Source organism: Podarcis tiliguerta, assembly GCF_965153285.1.
Source record: "Podarcis tiliguerta genome assembly, chromosome: 1".
Lineage (NCBI taxonomy): Eukaryota > Metazoa > Chordata > Lepidosauria > Squamata > Lacertidae > Podarcis > Podarcis tiliguerta.
The window spans coordinates 47,717,895-47,737,402 of record NC_139534.1 but is presented as its reverse complement, the minus strand read 5'-3'; the positions used below and the strand labels follow the sequence as shown (position 1 = coordinate 47,737,402).

Below are 19,508 nucleotides of genomic sequence, written 5' to 3'. Positions count from 1 at the left end.
CATTTAAAGCTGGATTTACTTTTTCCATGGAAAATCTGGTGTTTTTCTAAAAAAAAACTAAAAAAAACCCAGTAACTAGAAATCGTAAATCCAGATGAAGGATGCAATCCTAACCCTGGTTTCAACTAGCCAACAAGCAGTTGAAACCAGACATGAGCACAACTGGCTTCTCCATCTTGTGACACCACCCCCCAACAACTGATAATGGTTCTGGAGATACTACATAGCCATCATAACTAGAAGCCACTAATGAGCTGGCCTCTATGATAGATCTAGTAGTATTAATGCTTTGGGGGGGGGGGTGGCTGAGGCTGAGAATTCCTGGCCTAGTTAGGCCAACCTAATGATAACATGGCAGAAACAGTATTTAAACCAGGTACCTTCTCAGTTTATTGTTTCAGTTGCTTTCAGCCAGGGCCGGATTTAGGTTTGATGAGGCCCTAAGGTAATGGGGCCCTTTGTATGTCCCGCTGTCCTTTGTCAACAACAAATTGTCGCTGTTTTTTTGTATTGAATATATGCTATATGGTAATTTATGGACCTAATAGGTATCTAAAGCTATTTGCACATAACAAAATATGTACATCATAGGAGCCTACACAATACAAAACACTGTTGCTGTGTGTAAGTTTTATTTGTTTTTTATCTTATATTTTGGAAATGTACATCCAGGTGTGTTTTTCCCCCTCTAATGTTTTTTTTGGGGGGCCCCAAGAGAGTGGGGCCCTAAGCTATAGCTTGTTTAGCTTATACATAAATCCAGCACTGCTTTCAGCACATAGCAGTATCTTTGGCTTTCTTGTTTTTTAGCGCAAGGGCTATGCCCCCCCTCCACTCGCAGAGGCAGAATACTTCTGAATACCAGGTGCTGGGCCCTGCCAAGTGTGGCATGAGATGCTGCGCTCAGATCGTGGGCTTCCCAGCGGCATCTGGCCGGCCAGGTGTGAGAACAGGATGCTGCATTGACTAGGTGGGACCCGGCACGGCTCTTCTGGAGTCCTGACGCGCAATGCTAGCCCGCAACAACGGTGCACTAAAGGCAAGTGGGCGGAATGGATCTTGTTCTCCCGTAAGGAAAAAAAAAAGATGGAGCGAAGGGTGGCCAGGATCAAATAGCAGCGCGTACACAGGGCAGGGATCTGGAATGCGCAGAGTTGGGAGCGGCGCGTGCCGTTCTTTGGCACCGATGACGGCTAGGGAAGCGCTAGCTTGGCTTTATTTGCGGAATAAAACCGCCGCCCCTCCCTTCTCAACCGTTGCTGGACGATCCCTCCAGCAAGCCCACGTGCAAACGGCCAGGAATCCCAAACGACTGAAGGAGCAGCGCGTCTAATGCCCCCTTAAGGTGTCGCCGCCGCCCAAACGCCTGCACCTTGTAAGTCCACCTTAAAAGCCAATTCATGGAGGGGACTTGGGCAGGACCGGACCATTTTCCTGAAGGAGGGGGGACCGCTCTTGCTGACCCCGATGCCAAAAAGACTGTCTCCGTCTCTGTCAGTCTTAAGCAAACCCGTTCAGAAAAATAAAGCCTGCCAATCGCTTTCTTCCCTCCCCGCCTCCTTCCCGCGCGCGTTTGAGCCGATTCTATTTGTAATCGTCCCGGTCGGCCTTTAAAGAACCCCACAGGGAGGTCGCTGTAGCTTTAAGAGGGTAGAGCTGGGCTGATTGGTCGCAAACGGGGAGGGGGCAGGAGAAGGCGTGACTGACGGGGAGGGGGCGGTTTCATGACCATCTTCTCCTCGGAGTGCTTTTCCAAAGGGATGGATTTACTTTGAAGAGAAAGAAGCGCCAACTGGAGCCAGAGAGCGGCTTGTCCTGGGACGGGCGAGGCTTGGGCCAAGCCGGGTGCTGGCGGTGAGTGACTTCTGGGCTGCCTAAAGCGCAATCTTTTTTGTTTTGTTTTCGCCCACCGAGAGGCGATGCATGTGAATCTTGAGCAGAGTTCTGCTATCAAAGCTTGTGATTGTCAAACGCTGCACACCCTGTAACTTGCAGATCTCTCATTTCCAGAAATGTAAATCTCTCTTCGTATTAACTAGCCAGGCCAGTTATAATTCTACCCCTTCGAAGAGGTGCCAGTGAAGAACTTTGCCTGTGTAGTTCGCCTCTTTCCTGCAAACTATTTTCTGTTCTTTAAATGACTAAATATAGTTCTGTTCGGATGACCTAATTTGTTGGGCGATACAGGGAGAAGCCTCTTTTTTGGTAACTGTTTAGCAGTACAGTTATTCGTGAGCAATAATAATTTATGCAGCATACTTAGGAATGCTTCCCGCCCCCCGCGTCGGTTCTGTGTTTACTCAGAAGCATGTCCCATTGTACTAAGTGCGGTTTACTTCCAAGCTAAATTTATTCAGAACTGCAGCCTCAGTTGATCATAGTATATTTCACATGCCTGACCTTTATGCTTGGACTCTTCTCTGGCTGCTTTTGGAGATTCCTTTCAAGAATATACTTTTTTAAAAAAAGGGAAAATGCATACACCTCCCTTTTCTAAAAAAATCATTGGCTCAAAAACCGAAAGCCTCAGAACTGAAGCTATTGGCCTGAAAGGTACATAATAAAGAGCTGGAAAGAAAAACAAAAAGCTGTTTCACAGCAGGGGAAGATGAATGAAATGAATGAATATCAAGCTTATACCACAGTAGCATGCACATTTACTCAGAAATAAGTCTCACCTTGTTTAATGGGACTGCTCCCAAGTAAGTGGTTCTAGGGTTGCAGCCTTAACGGAGCTTTTTTTGTGTACACAAAGAACAACTAGCATACAGAATCTAATGTCCTGGCTGAAAATCTGGTCTCTAGCTAGGTATGAAACAGATTTCATGAGGAAAAACCCAGTCAGTAGTTAAGCCAATTCATATAAGTAACATAAGGCTGATCTGCCAGATTGATTCGGTGTTCTGTAGTATTGGGTTTGTCCAGAATCTGGCACTGTGGTCTTCGCTAAGTGAAAATATGAATAGTTGGAAAGTGGATTACCCCATCTTTGCTCAATTTCTTGTAGGAGTTTACAGCCGAAGCCTCTGTTCTTCTGCTCTTAAAGCAAGCCCCTGTCAGTCTTATGAAAGTATGCATAGGATTGCAGCCTTAAGAAAGAAACTGATACTGATCATTATTAATAGTTCAGAGGGTGTATCTGTGCTTGACAATGTCAAAACAAGAAAAGAATAGTTTTTCAGTGCATCAGATGGAATGGACTCTCATCCTCAGAAGCTTTTGTCACAGTAAACTTTTCAGCCTTTTTAAGGAGCTACTTCTTTTGTGTCACGCACAAAGTAATAGACTAATATGGTTATCCCTCTGAGGGTCGAAATGTGAAATGGATGAGGTAAAATAACCTTGTGATGAACTGCTTCTCTCAAAAAGTTGCATGTGACTTGACTCTTTGGCATGTAGCCATGTGACAGCATTGCCACACATCTAGCTTGCAACATTTAGGGCTTCTTTGCACGTGATTTTCCTTGTACGTGGGGGGCGGGGATTAGCACAATGTGTTATGCCTATTCTATGCATTTGCGTCTCCTGCAGTGGCGTGCATGGAAACTGTTGCCCCTTTGTCACAACAACGCTTCAGCCACATTGCAAGTGTAGCTGCAAACTTGAGCCTGTAAGAGGGGAAACTGTTTGACTACATACGCCACATCACGGGCATAGCCAGGATTTAGGGGGGTGGGGCAGAACCAAGTTATCTGCGACACAATTTTTTATTTATGTACATGGTTTAGGGGGGCAGCTGCCTTCCCTGCACCCCCATTCACCACATGCCATGTTTCTGCCCGGATTCACTGCTTCCATATTCTCAGCTGCATCAGTTCAGAATGCAAATTGTTGCTAGCCCATTTTGTCACAGGACTAAAAGGCCCTTTTGAAACTCGTATTTGTGCCTTGCATGAATGCCTCTGATGCATGGTGGAATATAGAAGAGATATGGAATGTTTGCAAGCATGTTTCCTTTTGTGCAGACAGGGGAGGAGGGCTGGTGAAAAGACGAGAGAGGAGATGGATGGGAAGAACTATAGGCACCTCATCAAACTTGCAGACAGTTCTTGGACCAGTCACTATCCTTAGTTCCACAGTAGCCACTGGTACCCTCCAGCTCCACTTCCATCAGCTAGCATGGCCAATAGTTGAGAATGATAGAAGTTGCCATCGGCAACATCTGGAGGGCACCATGTTGCTTACCCTTGTTTTAGATTAATCTTTCTCACGCAACTATTGTAAAGTGAAGGAGTGGATTTGGAAGAATGGCATAGTATAAGTAAATGAACTTTTAAACCAAGGCTTATTCATAATTTTAAATGCATTGCCTGTTTGTGGCTGGGTTTTTTGTGTTGTTGTTTTTTGTCTAGGAGTCGACATCACTTTCACAAGAAAGTAAAAGTATTGTTTTGTGGTGGGGAGAGATTTCTCTGCAGTGATGTGGAATGCCCTCCACTAAGTGGAGCAACCTGAGCCAACACTGATTTAGTCCAAGGTCTGGATTGTTTAACCTGCTCTGCGATTGGCAGATTTTAGCTGCCTTAATTTGCTGTTGCTACATTTAGTAACTCTGTTGTATGGTTGCCTTATTTGTTAACTTAGTATCCATTGAGAGGAATGTGGGTATAAGTATTTTCAATAAATAAAACGCAAAGACTGGAAGATCAGAAGATACATATATCAAGTTGTTTGTATGCCACGTTGCCACAGTTTATCCATGTTCAAGGTGGCTTACAACATGAAAATAATAATAATAACTGCAACATAACAAAAGCAGTCATAATCAGTAAACCAAACATCAAAAGTACGCAGACAGACTGAACAATTTCCACATAACTCACAACAAGATCTAAAATAAAGATACAAAAAACCAACAAGAGTGCAACAGCCTCTGTTTTTGTCATTGGAGTCACTCAGGGCTCTGTCATCCCAGGCCAGGTGGGAAAAGGCCTGCAAGGCAAGGAGCAGGTCTTCCAGGACTCACAGCCAAGATGCCTCACGCATGCACACAGAGTATCAAGTCTTGGTGAGGAGTCAATTGATACAACTAAATAGATGGTTCATTTTCCCCAAAGACAAGAGATGTATGAAGGAATCCATTGTGAATGCAGTGTGTGACAATCAAGTCAAGCGTGCTGTAGTGGATAGAGTGCTTGACTGGGTTCAACTGCTGATTCAGCCACTAAGCCCATACAGTATTTCACTAACCTGGGTCCTCCCAATGTTTTGGACTACAACTCCCAGCAACCTTAATCATTGGCCATTCTTCCTGGGACTGATGGGAGTTGTAGTCCAAAATACCTGGTGGTTGCGAAAGGCTGCACTAAACTCCTCGGACAGCCTTGGCCCATTTACTGTGTCGTAGCCTAACCAACTCACTGGGTTGCTGGGCGGATGAATGAGGATAACCTTCCATGGGCTGCCCTGATCTCCCTAAAGGTTAAATAGGACCATATGCCTCACTTGAGTCTTTCTGTGTTCCTATTACTCCCCCCCCACACACACACACACCTACCTTTATCATTGGAACATTCTTGCATGGTAGGTTATTCTTAAGCAAGACCTCCTAGTGAGATTCATGACTTATATAGCTATTAGCTTTCTTGTTTTCACAGGCATTTATGCCTTCATAGTATTGTATGGTGTATGCTTTTATGTTGTCCTTTTTGGCAGCTTGTATTCTACATGTTGCCACCTTTTATTGTTCATTGTGCTATGCCAAAAGCTGTAATCGAGTTTGTAATCTTCTAAGATCTATTGCACTGCCCCACCAAACCAGTTGGACAAAATGTTTCAGATTAAGATACGAGCCCACTTGCCAAATGAGGTCTCCTGATCGCCTCCCGCAGGGGTGGGGACCCTGTGAACCTCCAGATCTTGTTGGATGCTTACAAACTATGGATCTTCTTCCCATCTGTTTGGAGCTGGTGTAAGACACACCTCATCCATTTAGCTCTGGGTTTTTTTAATTTTTTAAAAAACTGTTTTCTATAGTTCAAGAAATTCTGTAATGATGTTGTTGTGTTTTCAGTTTTAATTGGATTTTTAAAAAGACATTCACTATGAACAACTCTGAATTGCTGTGAAAGTGGTATAGAAGTATTTTAATTTTTAAAAATGCATTAATGAAATGTATTTCCCTTTTAGGAATCAGTCCCTTGATAATAATAATAATAAAAATGCATGTGTAGTGTTAGGGGGACTCTGTCAGCATCAAAAAGAAGCATATATACCCTAAATATATTCAATACAACATGAAAGGTCCTGACCCTGAAACTGAATCTTCCCATAACATTTGCTGGAAATCGATGGACATTTTAAATGGCTGCAAAAATCCATTTGTGTGGGGCTGGGTTCTAGGATGGATGCAATTAAGAGAAATTAGCAAGGGAAAAGTTAACTGGCAAAGAAGTCCAATTTGCCCACGGCAGTGAAATACTTCTGGCTGCCAGAACTCTCAGTATGGAATAAGGTGTGCTCTACAACTGCAGCTTCTGCTTGGGACTAATGAGTCAGGCAACTAATGAATAGTTACCATGGGTACACGCACAAAAAGTTGCCGCCCCCTATTATAGGGGGTCATATCCATCAGCCCGGAGTTGAGACTGGGGAGGTGCCAGACCATTGTAATGGAGTAGATGAGAACCTATAAACTGAAGCTGAATCTCAACAAGATGGAGATGCTGTGGGTAGGTGCTTCTCTGGTCTGGAAATTAGGTAGCCCAGCTCTGAATATGGTTACACACACACACACACACACGTCGTTCAGGAGCACTTTAGATCCTGCTTTGACCCTGGGTGCCCAGTGGTTTGCCAGCTATGACCATACTTGGACAGAGCCTGGCTATAGTAATCCACACTCTGATTATCTCTTGGTTGGATTACTGCAATGCACTGTACGTGGGGCTGCCCTTGAAAATGAATCAGCAGCTACCGCAGGTATGTTAGTATAGGAATGATGCCTCCATCTTCCTGTCAGATTCATGCCTCTTTTTTCCTGCCTGCTGACTTATGGAGAAAGAGCATCTCATCAGAACTGGCCCCCAAAACATGCTGCCTGCTGAAGGGGTGGCCTGCCAACTATTCTTAAATTTTGGCAAATACAGATAGCTTATGAAATATATACTTTGTGGGTGTTCTAAATACTGAAGGTAGAATTCAACTTCACACTGTTCTAATCATTCATGCCTGCAGAAGTATTCCAGCTTGCCAGACAGAACAATGCCCCCCCCCCCATATGCTCTTCTGGGCTTCTCCCAACCACTGCCCCCAGGGCCAATTGCAGGGGGGAGGAAAGCCCCATGATGCAAGTAGAGGTTATTGCACAGGGCTTTTGCTGATGGGGCTGGTTAGGTGAATATTACTAATTTGCCTGTCTCCTAGCTTTGGGTATTTTATTTTTCAATTCTGCTAAAGCACACAAGAGTTATCGGTTTTGCTATATCTAGACAAAGAGGGTTGTGTCTTCAGCTTTGGCATGGTGTGGCTTTTGCTGGTGGAGCTGCATTTATTATAACCGCAAAAATGGAGAGGAACATAAGGAAGTTCACTCCGTCAGATCTGGGTTCCGACCAGATCATACTCTTAACAGCAAGGTCAGAGGTTATCATGCAGCCTATAGAAAGAAGATGGGAGTCTTGTATTCCTAGGTTCACAAAGCAACCCTATGCTTGCTTAGTTGGAACAAAGCTCTATAGCTACGGACTGGGGTGCTTGACTATGTGATTTGATCACCCCTGCCTGATCAAGGTAGGCCCTACCCCATCAAGACAAGTTTCGCCCCTCAATTCTGCTTACACTCCAAGTCCTCCTCTGCCTTCTAGCCTATGTACCTTTCCCCAAAGAGGGATAACTCTGTACAGTTTTCCTCTCATTGCAAGTAGCAGGCATAAGGGAGGGCTGTATTTGGGATTACAGGACAGGGAGAGGGGGGCAAAGGGTTAAAGCCCTCTACCCCAGTGTCATGCACCCCAATCTGCTCTGTGTGCAGGCTATAAACGATGCAAAGGCAAGCTACACGTAGTTTGACCTTAAGTAAAAATGACTCTGATTGAACTTCCGTGTAATCTGTTGCAGAGTGAGATCTTGTCATTCTTATCATCTCAAGAATAGCTTTGGTGACCACACACACACTCACGACTTTATTTGTCCAGGAAGGATGTGAAACCCAATTTCTGTTTACTAGCAGACTTGCGGGCTGATTTCACTTACTCACAGTTTTACAGAGGAAGTGAACATTGCATAAAATAAAACGCCTTCCCCCTTTTTTCCTTACAAGAGAGAGAGAGAGAGAGAGAGAGAGAGATTCTTAAACTGGGTGGAACATCCCAAGAAAGTGAAATGGGATGGATGAACAACTGATCCGCAATCTGAAACAGCAAAGGGGTTTTGCTTTTTGCTTTTTCTGCCTTTATTGGCCTGAGAAATGCTAACTGTGTGAGGGTGGGGCTGCCAAAGAGACACCAGAGAGACATGAAAAAAAATCAAACCTGATGGGTTCCGTCTGCCCAAGCAGCTGGACGCCAGCCCCGGCCATACGTAGGCTTGTGCTTTTAATTGGCAGCGGTGCATCGTGATGTAAGTGGAGAGCATGGAGATGATGAATCACGCTCGTAACTGGCACAGTGCCTCGCGTGTGCTTCCTAGCAGAAGATGCAGCAACAGGAGGCTAGGACTGCATGGAGCAAGAACTGCTCTGTGTGTGCCTCGGAAACTTCGTGCTATTCCGTGTGGAACAAATAAGTCATTCTTGGGTGTGTTGATGGCTGAATGGGGGGGGGGGGTAGGTGGGGAATTAGGTGCTCAGCCATGTGATCACCCCCTACCTGAGTTCTTGCAAATAGAATTGAGGCAGGCAAGTATGTGTGTGTGTGCATAATTATTTTCCATCTATATATGTTATGCAAGAAGAATTCAGTTAAAAGCATCCATCACGCACCATATATCAAAGGGGATATCTATTAATAATACGATCAACTCATTATTCTGAGTTCCCTGGTATCGTAGTTAAAATATGGAACTCACTTCCACAGGAGGCAGTGATGACCTCCAGTTTGGATGGTTTTATAAAAAAAGAGAGAGAGAGACAAAACCGTGGAGGATAAGTCTGTCAATGGCTGCTAGCCATTCTGGAGACTGTGCGCTGCTTCCACGGCTGGAGGTGAAATCCTTCTGAACACCAGTTGCTGGAAATCATGCTATTGTTCTCAGGTGCTGCTTGCTGTTTTCCATTTGGGGCATCTGTGAAAACAGGAAGGGACTACTGCATCTTAAGGGACGTGGGTGGCACTGTGGGTTAAACCACAGAGCCTAGGGCTTGCCGATCAGAAGGTCGGTGGTTTGAATCCCCCCGAGAGGGTGAGCTCCCATTGCTCGGTCCCTGCTCCTGCCAACCTAGCAGTTCGAAAGCACGCCAAAGTGCAAGTAGACAAATAGGTACCACTCCGGCAGGAAGGTAAACACCGTTTCCGTGCGCTGCTCTGGTTCACCAGAAGTGGCTTAGTCATGCTGGCCACATGACCTGGAAGCTGTACGCCAGCTCCCTCGGCCAATAAAGCGAGATGAGCGCCGCAACCCCAGAGTCAGTCACGACTGGACCTAATGGTCAGGGGTCCCTTTACCTTTACCTTACTGCATCTTAAAATACCATACCATAGCACCAAATACAATAAAGCCCTTCTCCTTATTTATAATTGATTCATTTTTCAAAATTCAAATTCTGTCTGTACTTGAGGAGTTCCCTGCTGGATCAGACCCAAATCCCAAACTGGTCCCGCACCATCCTGTTTGTCTTTCACTTATTTGGCAACATATAGAAAGCAGCTTCTTAGACTCTAGAGTCTTCTTCTGAGTCGGTCATAGGCTAGATGGACCATAGGTATATTGCAAAGCTAGAAGGAACCCAAGATGTCATCTGGCCAACTCTCCATCCCAAGGCAGAAGTCTCCACATACCAGCCAGACACTTACTTCCCACAGTCCGGTATAACAAATCCAGCTTTCCAACATTTCAGACAAAAGTATTTCCCATCCCTGTTATCTGAGATCCCTGCAGCAACACTGATAGTAATATGTCATGCCAGCAAAGTGCAGGATCTGCTCCACAATGGTGTTCAGTGGGGCTTACACAGGTTTGCAGACTGAAGGCGCTTGAGAAGGGTAGATGATTCCTGCTCTTCCAAAGCTGTGTAAAAATGGCAAGCTGCCTCAGCATGAATGCCCTTTCAGTTACTTAAAACAGTCATTTGTGACATTTCGGTGTGACACAACTCTGTGGAAATCTAAATGTGAAAAAAGGAAAAGAAAAAAAGAACAGCTGAGTTTTCCTTATGCAGAGTTTTGGAATCCAATGTATTTGTCCTTGATTTCTGAAGATTGGTATGAGCTCTGGAAATAATAAGAGTAGAAGGGTAAGCGAAAGTGTTTTTCTAATCTGTGCTATAATAACACACGTGTGTGTGTGTGTGTGTGTGTGTGTGTAAGGTAAATCAGATAAGTAATTCACTTTCAAGGCTACAAGGGGATCATATTATCCACAAGCTTGAGAAGGAACTTGAAAGGTTAAGGAAACATCACTCAGAACTATTGCTTTAAAGATCAAAGAGGCCGGACTCCTGTGAAATGCTGAGAAAGTAAAGAACACGAGGGACTGAGTCCCAATTTGAAACAGAACTTGTGCAAAAGCAGGAGATAAGAGAGCGGGCAGAAGCGGGATGGGTTTTGGGACAGCATTTGTTGCAGCAGTTTAGACTTGGTGTGGAAATCTGGCAGGCAATGGGAGAGGAGGGGGGAAAGAGAAGAAGAAGAAGAGTTTGGATTTGATATCCCGCCTTTCACTCCCCTTCAGGAGTCTCAAAGCGGCTAACAATCTCCTTTCCCTTCCTCCCCCACAACAAACACTCTGTGAGGTGAGTGGGGCTGAGAGACTTCAAAGAAGTGTGACTGGCCCAAGGTCACCCAGCAGCTGCATGTGGAGGAGCGGAGACACGAACCCGGTTCCCCAGATTACGAGACTACCGCTCTTAACCAGATCAATCATGCAAAATATGTTCTGTGTCTTTCTTCCGGAATATCTGCAACGGACTCTTGCAGAAAGACCATCATATCCTGGACCATATTTCAAGAGGTAAAAATGCGGACAGAAAAAGTTGTTGAGCTTTTTTAGGGCAATCACTGCCAGAGCCCGGGTTGCCAGACCCTGAACCCAAACCACCCATGCACACACAAACAAACAAAAATGGAAAACCCAAAGTCCAGGGCATTTGCTTTAAAATGTAAAATTTCCTCCAAATGTGCATGTAGGACCCCCCAAAAGAGGACATGTCCAGGAATTCCCAGATGTATGGCAACCCTACTTGGAGTCTTACCTATTTGTGACCCATCTATGCTGCCTGTTTTGTGGAAGGCAGCATAACAGTTGAGGCCTTCTGAGCTGGCCACATGGCGTTCCTAAATATGACTGGCAGAGTTGCTACCTCTGATATTACCAGCAGCTACTGGCCATGATAGCTATATTTTACCTGCACTGTCAGAGGTATTATGTCTCTGAATACCAGTTGCTGGGAATCTCAGGCGGGCAGAGTGCTTTGTGCAGATTGCAGGCTTCTCACAGACATCTCATCAGCCACTGTGAGAATAGGATTCTGGACTTGATGGACCACTGCTCCCCCTCAAACCCCACATTTTAAAAAGGAATAGGATTCCAATCAGATCAACCCAAGGCTTGGTTAAAAAGGAATGGTTTTGCCTGGCGCCTAAAGGTGTACAATGAAGGCACCAGGCGAACTTCCCTGGTGGGGAGGGGAACTTCCCACAGAGGGGGAGCCACTGCAGGGAAGGCCCGTTCTTGTGTTGCCACCCCCCAGACCTCTCAAGGAGGAGGCACATCAAGGAGGGCCTCAGAAAATGATATCAGGGTCCGAGTAGGTTCATATGGAAAGAGGCAGTCCTTGAGGTATTGTGGTCCTGAGCCGTTTAAGCCTTTATAGGTCAAAACCAGTACCTGAATTGGGCTTGGAAACTAATTGGTAGCCAGGGCAGTCCTGCTCTCTACAACATCTTAAGTCTGTTCCATCTTCTCCATTACAGCAGGTCAGATATTTGAAGACTGTTGTCACATCTCCTGGCTAAGCACACCCAACTCTTTCAACCATTCCTCATTCAGCTGTTTCCAGAACACTGCCCTGGTCTTCCTCTGGACATGCTCCCGTGTCCGTAAGGATGTGGCTCCCAGATTTGAGCAAGGTGCTCTGTATGCAGCAACATGCGGCATGAATCTGCAACCTCCTTTCCTTTTCCTGCCTTGTGATGCCCAGAGAGTTCAGCTGCAGCTGAACTGTTCAATATTCCCTGATATCCAGGCTTGAAACCCTGAGAGGTCTGGGTTCTTTTTTTAAAAAAATAATCCTAATAGTTGCGGGGTAACTCAATACAACATTGTAATACAATTTCTCCCTGCCCTCCCCATCAAACTGTGGCAGGATGGGGGTGGGATTTGCTGCAAATTCTTCACAGATGGCATACTTATGTGGGAGTCTGCATTTCAAATATGTTCATGTTCCAGGCTGTTTTAAAAAAAGAAATAGAAAAAAGTGGAGATTTTTTCTCTCTGTGGAAAATAGATCTGACTTTAAAATGCCTCTTCTCTTCTCCACACCCCCATTCCAATTAAAACAACCATCCCCTTTCATTTCTTGCAATACTTAGCTCTAATCTATACTTTAGCTATTCCGAAAGGCTGTGTTATAATGTCACTGCCAGATTCAGCTCAGAAATGGTACCTGGTGGAAGGCCAGTTCAAAAACCTTTTTGTGCTTCTTTCAAGAGGTCCAAGTGCACCCATGGATGCTAGAATGGGGAGGGGCGCTGTAAGTGCTGCTAAGTTAGTCACTAGATGGACTCGGAAGTTTCTTCTTGCTGTTCTTGTTTGGGAGATACAATAATGTTCTTGTCTGTCTTCCCGAGTCGAGCATCCTCTAAGCCTTACATGACAGGAGGAAGGAACTTTGACTTGGTGTGCATCGTCTCCTCCCAGTAATGAAAATGCATTATTATTATTATTCATTACATTTGTGTACAGCCCTTCATCCCCGGATCTCAGGGCGGTTCACAACATAAAATTGCAATATAAAACCCACAAAATACATAGGAAAAATAAAAGCAACAGCAAACCAATAATTCCCCTCCCTCACAACGTATTTAAAAGGGCATTGGATGCCAATCATCCAAAGGTCTGGTTGAAGGGGAACATTTTTTCCTTGCCCCTAAAGATCTATAATCTATAGCTGAACCTCCCTGAGGAGAGCGTTCCACAAATGGAGAGCCACTGCCACCCTCTGGACTTCATGTGGAGGAGGCACACAAAGAAGGGTCTCCGAGGATGATCTCAGGGCCTGAGTAGGTTCATATGGGGAGAGGTGGCCCTTGAGGTATTGCGGTCCTGAGCTATTTAAGCTCAGGTCAAAACCAAGACTTTGAATTGGGCCCAGAAACTAACTGGCAGCCATTGCAATTGGGCCAGGATTGATGTAATATGCTCAAACTGTCTTGACCCAGTGAGCAACCTGGCTGCCGAATTCTGTCCTAGTTGAAGCTTCTGAACCATCTTCAGAGGCAGCCCTACATATAACACATTTCAGTAATCTACCCTAGAATATTAGAAGAGCCCTACTGGATCAAGCCAGCACCCTGTTCTCACAGTGTCCATCCAGTTGTCTTCCCAAACTCATCCTTCCAAACTCAGTGCTTTCTTTTTGTTGATGTTCATAGAATCATAGAGTTGGAATAGACCACAAGGGCCATCGAGTCCAACCCCCTGCCAAGCAGGAAACACCATCAGAGCACTCCTGATATATGGTTGTCAAGCCTCTGCTTAAAGACCTCCAAAGAAGGAGACTCCACCACACTCCTTGGCAGCAAATTCCACTGTCGAACGGCTCTTACTGTCAGAAAGTTCTTCCTAATGTTTAGGTGGAATCTTCTTTCTTGTAGTTTGGATCCATTGCTCCGTGTCCGCTTCTCTGGAGCAGCAGAAAACAACCTTTCTCCCTCCTCACCTTGTGTGTGAGTGTGTCTTTGCTGCCTCTGGTAGCTGTTTAGTTCTAGCATTCATGGCACTTTTATCAAGCTAGGAGTACCAGCACCTTCTCTTTTTTTCAGCCAACCCTCCAACTCATACCTTTCACCAGAACTTCCCAGAGTAGGCTACAGAATAAGAAAACAATGCAGTAGAACACAACTCATAAACAGTCAAAAGCAGTTTCTGGAAAGGAGGAGAGTGCTGTTGCCCTCATTTCCCATCTGTGGTCTTCCCAGAGACATCTGGGCTGCATAGACCTTTCCCTCTGATCCCCCAGGAAACCACTTATGTGCTATTGGCCACACACTTCTTCTGTGAAATGTGCACTCTTGAGAGACTGTTCCATGAATGTCTATATAGTATATAATTTTAGGTGCTGTTGTCTACTGTCAATAAGCCAAACTTATTAATGAGCAGCATATTGTGTAGAAGGCAGCATGGCAGACCCCAGACATTGGCCGTTTTCCAAGCTACCTGAAAGAATGGTGCAAATAGGCAACAAAGCAGCAGTAATCCTGTTCAAATTTATATTCTCCACAGGAAAAATAGGGTGGGGGCTGGTGGAGAAGCAATTTACATTAATCATCATCCTAGAATTATTCTACTGAAGGGTCTTTACAGCTTATGCTATTCTGGCTGTGAATTTAACTTGGCACCGTGTTGTCTGAAGTATAAACTAAGGTTGCAGAAAGGTGCCACAAGAATACCAAGTGAGGAGTATTTTATTACACTCTTATTTTCCCTGAGAGGCCCCCCACATTCCCTCTCCCCAAATCATGCTCTGTGTTGTGTTGTAAAAAGAGGGAGGCAACTCTTTGATGCCAGTCAGCGGAGCCCATGAAGGAAGATGTGGTTTCTTACTCACTTTTTTCCCCATCTAGCAAAACTGTTTTTAATTAAGCATTTGGGATTTGAATTATTAAATAACAGAGCAGTTTCTGTCTGCTTTTGTTCCCTAGCTAATGCGCCTGCCAGACCATTATTGACCTATTTTTTAAGAGATTGGATAATGAAAGCAAAATGGGGATGTTTTACAAACATGTGGCAGAGCAACCCTATCCCATTACATATTTTAAAAAACTGCATGTGCCGGTTGTTTCGGTCAGACCTCCCCACTCCATCTCAATTTCAGCAGGGATATAAATTGCACACTACTCAAGGGACAGCTCTGGTTGCTATAATCTTTTGCCGTGACTATCAACAAGCTATCGTCCCAAATTTCTGAGGAATATTTAAATCCCCGTTTTCTTTAGGAATTCGCTAGGATGTTACTTTAGAATGTTCAGATGTTCACTTCTTATGTGGGTTACGGTCCCCATGAGAGATTACTACATCACAAAACTTAATGTGGGAATAATGCCTTTAAATGGTTGAGATGGAGTTGAACACTAGAACCTGTGTGATAGCTGCACCCATCAGCACGGAATTTTTTGGGCTTTCCTCCAGATCAAAAGCAAGCTAAATCTTCTATAGTGCATGGCTTTGAGAAAAAAAATCACACATTTCCCTCTGTTTTTCCAAGTTGTTCTACCAACTCTTATGGCTTTGCCAAACACTTGCCACTCACAGTATGGTTGTGTTCAGTTGGGTTCTCTTTGTTTTGTGGGTCATTTCCCTCATATTGATGAGTCCATATTTGTAAGATGTATACACAGTGCATACCGCTTCCTAGTTCCTGTGTGCCAAATGTGTCTTTTACATGCCAGCAAAATAACAGCTTAACTTCCAATCCAATAAAGATGAAAGGAATTAAATGAATTAATAAGATTGAATTAAATAAAACTGAGCTGTTTTTAATTGGGTTACTACACTTAGAGCCCAACATTCCTCCAAGGAGCTTAGGGTGATATATATACCATCATCATCATCCATGGTTCTTCCTCCAGCACCCATCCATTTAATCCATACAACAACCTGTGAGGTAGGATAAACTGGGATAGCATCTGGCCCAGTGTCACCTTGTGACAGAGTGGGGACTTGAACCCCGGTGTCCCAAGTCTCTTTGCTGTAATCGCTACGCTGCCCTGTCATTACACCTCTTGTAACGCTCATGTTACAAGAAGGGTTGAAAAGTACTTGCACAAGCAATTCCCCTTTTCACACTTTTGTCTTCAAAATATATACAGTGGTACCTCGGGTTAAGTATTTAATTTGTTCCGGAGGTCCATTCTTAACCTGAAACTGTTCTTAACCTGAAGCACCACTTTAGCTAACGGGGCCTCCCACTGCCGCCGCACATGATTTCTCATCCTGAAGCAAAGTTCTTAACCCGAGGTACTATTTCTGGGTTAGCGGAGTCTGTAACCTGAAGCGTATGTAACCTGAAGCGTATGTAACCCGAGGTACCACTGTATGTAAATGGTGTATCTTTTATTACAGGGAAATGCAGTTTCCTCCTTAGTCACTAAAGGTCCATGTTGTGTTATGGAATGCCTTTTCCTGTACCTTGGGTTTAAGTTAGGGATGGGCATAGATGACAATTTCCATTTCTCCCAGTTTTTCCAACCTTAAGTTCAGTTCTCCACGCTTCCAAATCAGTTGGTGATTTTTCAAAAGTCCTTATGAAAATTCATCAGCATTTTGTTGAGAATTCATTCCTGACATACACATTTTTGTATGCAGTTTTGCCTAATATACACCATTTTACAAAACAATTCCCACTAATACAATGCATTTCCGTATATTCTTTCCACCAATATATGTGTGTTTATGCATGCTCTACCCTTCTATACACAGTTTTGTACACATTACTTGACTGGAGAAGTGCATTTCAAACTTTGGAGAAGGGGTGTCCATTTCAGTTTGCTTATTGTGTTGGAAAGTTCAACTTTTTGAATTTCTCCTCCACCCCTAGTAACTTTGGATCTTTTTCTTTTCCTTCCCTTGTTTACTATATAATTTTCACAATCAGCCTCCAGGGACTGGAGTCCTTCTACAAATATAAAATTGTGGTTTTATTTCCATTGGTTAAAATAAATGTGTAGATAATGTTGTTCACTTGGTTTGACAGTGAATACTTGGAGGTACAAAAACTGCTGAATGTGACTAGTGGCTAAATGAAAACATGTTGTGGTAGGCCAAGAGCAATTCCTTTCTTAATCATCCCCCAAGGAGGTTTTGTATAATTTCATGTGTTTGTTTTAAAGGAACTCTGTTTTAAAAGCAGTGGCACGCGTCTCTGTTTCCTTTTGTGCTTTTTTTTCAGCAGAGAGGATTTTCTATCCAGGAGCTTGTCAAGAAAATGTCAAGAGTGGGCCTCCTTGGGTTGGTGGTCAAGGTAAAATACATTACACTGTCGACATCCATTAAGGCCGGGAAAAAATAAACCTCTGGAGGCAGATCTTAGCTGTGATCTTGAAGTTTAGAAGTCTGTTGAAGCACAAAAAATTGAATATATGCAGTTTTAGAGTGGGAGGAGAAGTGGATGTCCTTTATACACCTTCATGTGTGCACAATTGTTGAAGCAGTTCCACATGCTGGTCCTAAAGGAACCAAAGATTAGGACCTTTTGATGTGAAGAGTATTGTTTTGGTTGGCCCAAAACATTTGGCTGCCTGAAGTAGATGAACACACCCATTCCAAGTTTAGAAGCTGACTGGACTAGGAGTTGAGTTTGTTTTCCACGCTGGTAGGATTAGCAAGTAGCACACCTGAGGATAGTAGGTTTGCTTAGGAGTTGGGTATGCTGCTTTAGACCAAATCAGACCACTGGTCCATCTAACTCAGTACCGTCCACACTGACTGGCAACAACTCCCCAGCATCTCAGACAGGGGACATTCCCAGCCCAGATGTAGGGACTGAACCTGGGATTTTCTGTGTACAAGGCAGGTGCTCTGGCTGTCACCCTTCCCCACCCAGCTTTGGAGAGATGTAGGGCAGTCTGTGTGACACGCAAAGAATCAACGCCTTGCTGCTGCCCCTCATCTCTCTGCCAAATGGTGGCCCAGTCCTCTTTTAGCCCCAGAAGCTGCTGATGCTTGTCTGCTCAGGAACACACACACACACACACACACACACACACACACACATTTTTGCAGCCCCAGATCGACAGCAAAACAGAAAGCAAAGGTTTATTGAGCTCTTGTGGGTCACAAGTTGCAGAGGCCTGCCTTTAGTACAGCAGTCTCTGCTTTAAATGATGGTTCTTAATATTTAATGTGACTCTCTGAGGGCATGTAAGCGGCGTGAAGCCACTTTTCTTTTGTGAACCAACCCCTCTTGCCAATTGGCAGAGGGACCTTGCATTCATAACAATAACAACTTACTGTAGTATATCCACTGGCAGTGTGTGTGAACTTGTGACACAAATAAGTTTTTCCTCTATACGGAACCTTCCATGCTCATCCTCAACATGCTGCTTTGAGTCTAGATCCTTTCTACCACTGTGGTGGCTGCGGCTACATGACACTTACGTGAAAACCCACCACATACCGTATTTTTCCATGTATAAGATTTTTTTTTACCAAAAAATTAGGTTTAAAATTGGGGCTCATCTTACACATTGGTAGTGCTAAGGGGTGTTTTCTTAATTTGGAGTCCCCCAAAATAAGGGGCGTCTTATACATGGGGGTGTCTTATACATGGGAAAATATGGTAATTAGGTTATCCATGCCTTTTTTGTCCCTGCACATCCCCCAGGTGAATGAAGAAGGAGAAAAGTAATTGTGATCTTGAGGCAGGATTCAGCTCATGAGTCCCATCAGTGGAAGCCCTCCATGGTGCGATTTCACCTTTCCTCCTCCATGCCCATCTGAAATTGACTATGTGTGGGTCAGGAAAACTGCCAGAGTTGGGGATCTGGTGAGCTAACATGCATGCCCAGACAGAACAATCAACAGCATGATGTTGAATTTCTCCCTTGGTATTTGCACCCACCCACAACATGGGTGTGGGGGTGCACACACACACACACACACACACACACCGTTGCTGGAAGCACATCCACTCCTTCAGACACAATGGATTGTAATGTAGAATCAACCTGCTCTGATATTTTATTTCTGGATTGAAACTAATTTGTGAAAAAGCTCTTTTGGGGGGACATGCAGTAGGTCTAGATTGTATGTGTGTGCAAAGCAACAAAATCAAGATGGCAGTGTACACTGAATGTTGAATATAATGTTGTGTGTGTGCAGCCCTGTGCTCCAACACCTACTGATAGAACAACAAGCAATCTGTAGTTCTGTTACCTGTGTTTACAGGTGGCTTTTGTTTTACGAAATGCAGCTGCTTAGATTGCAATTTCACAGGAAGGTGGCAATGGTGGCGGTGAAACACATTCAACCCCAGCCATTTTCCTGCCCTCAAATCGTCAGCTCCAGCTGCTTTTCCTCCACCTGCATCTTGGAGATGGAGAACTCTTGCCTTGCACCCGTGTGGCACTAGAGCATGTACCAACAAGCTTCCGACAGGATTTGTGATCCTAGACTGGCCTTTTCTGCGTAGTTCC

The 19,508-nt window shown here is 44.4% G+C and overlaps 1 protein-coding gene across 3 annotated transcripts in view; it reads left to right on the top strand.

The window, feature by feature from the left end:
• Window positions 1-1,695: 1,695 nt before the first annotated feature.
• The window catches only part of MRAS (muscle RAS oncogene homolog), a 43,788-nt gene continuing 25,975 nt past the window's right edge, over window positions 1,696-19,508 (top strand). Inside the window, exon 1 of one of the 3 annotated variants that reach the window (XM_083431171.1) lies at window positions 1,696-1,854. The gene's annotated coding sequence lies outside the window, so the exon portion shown is untranslated. Of the gene's footprint in view, window positions 1,855-17,311; window positions 17,336-19,508 lie in introns of those variants that run through there. The other 2 variants (XM_083431173.1, XM_083431172.1) reach the window with 2 other exon arrangements.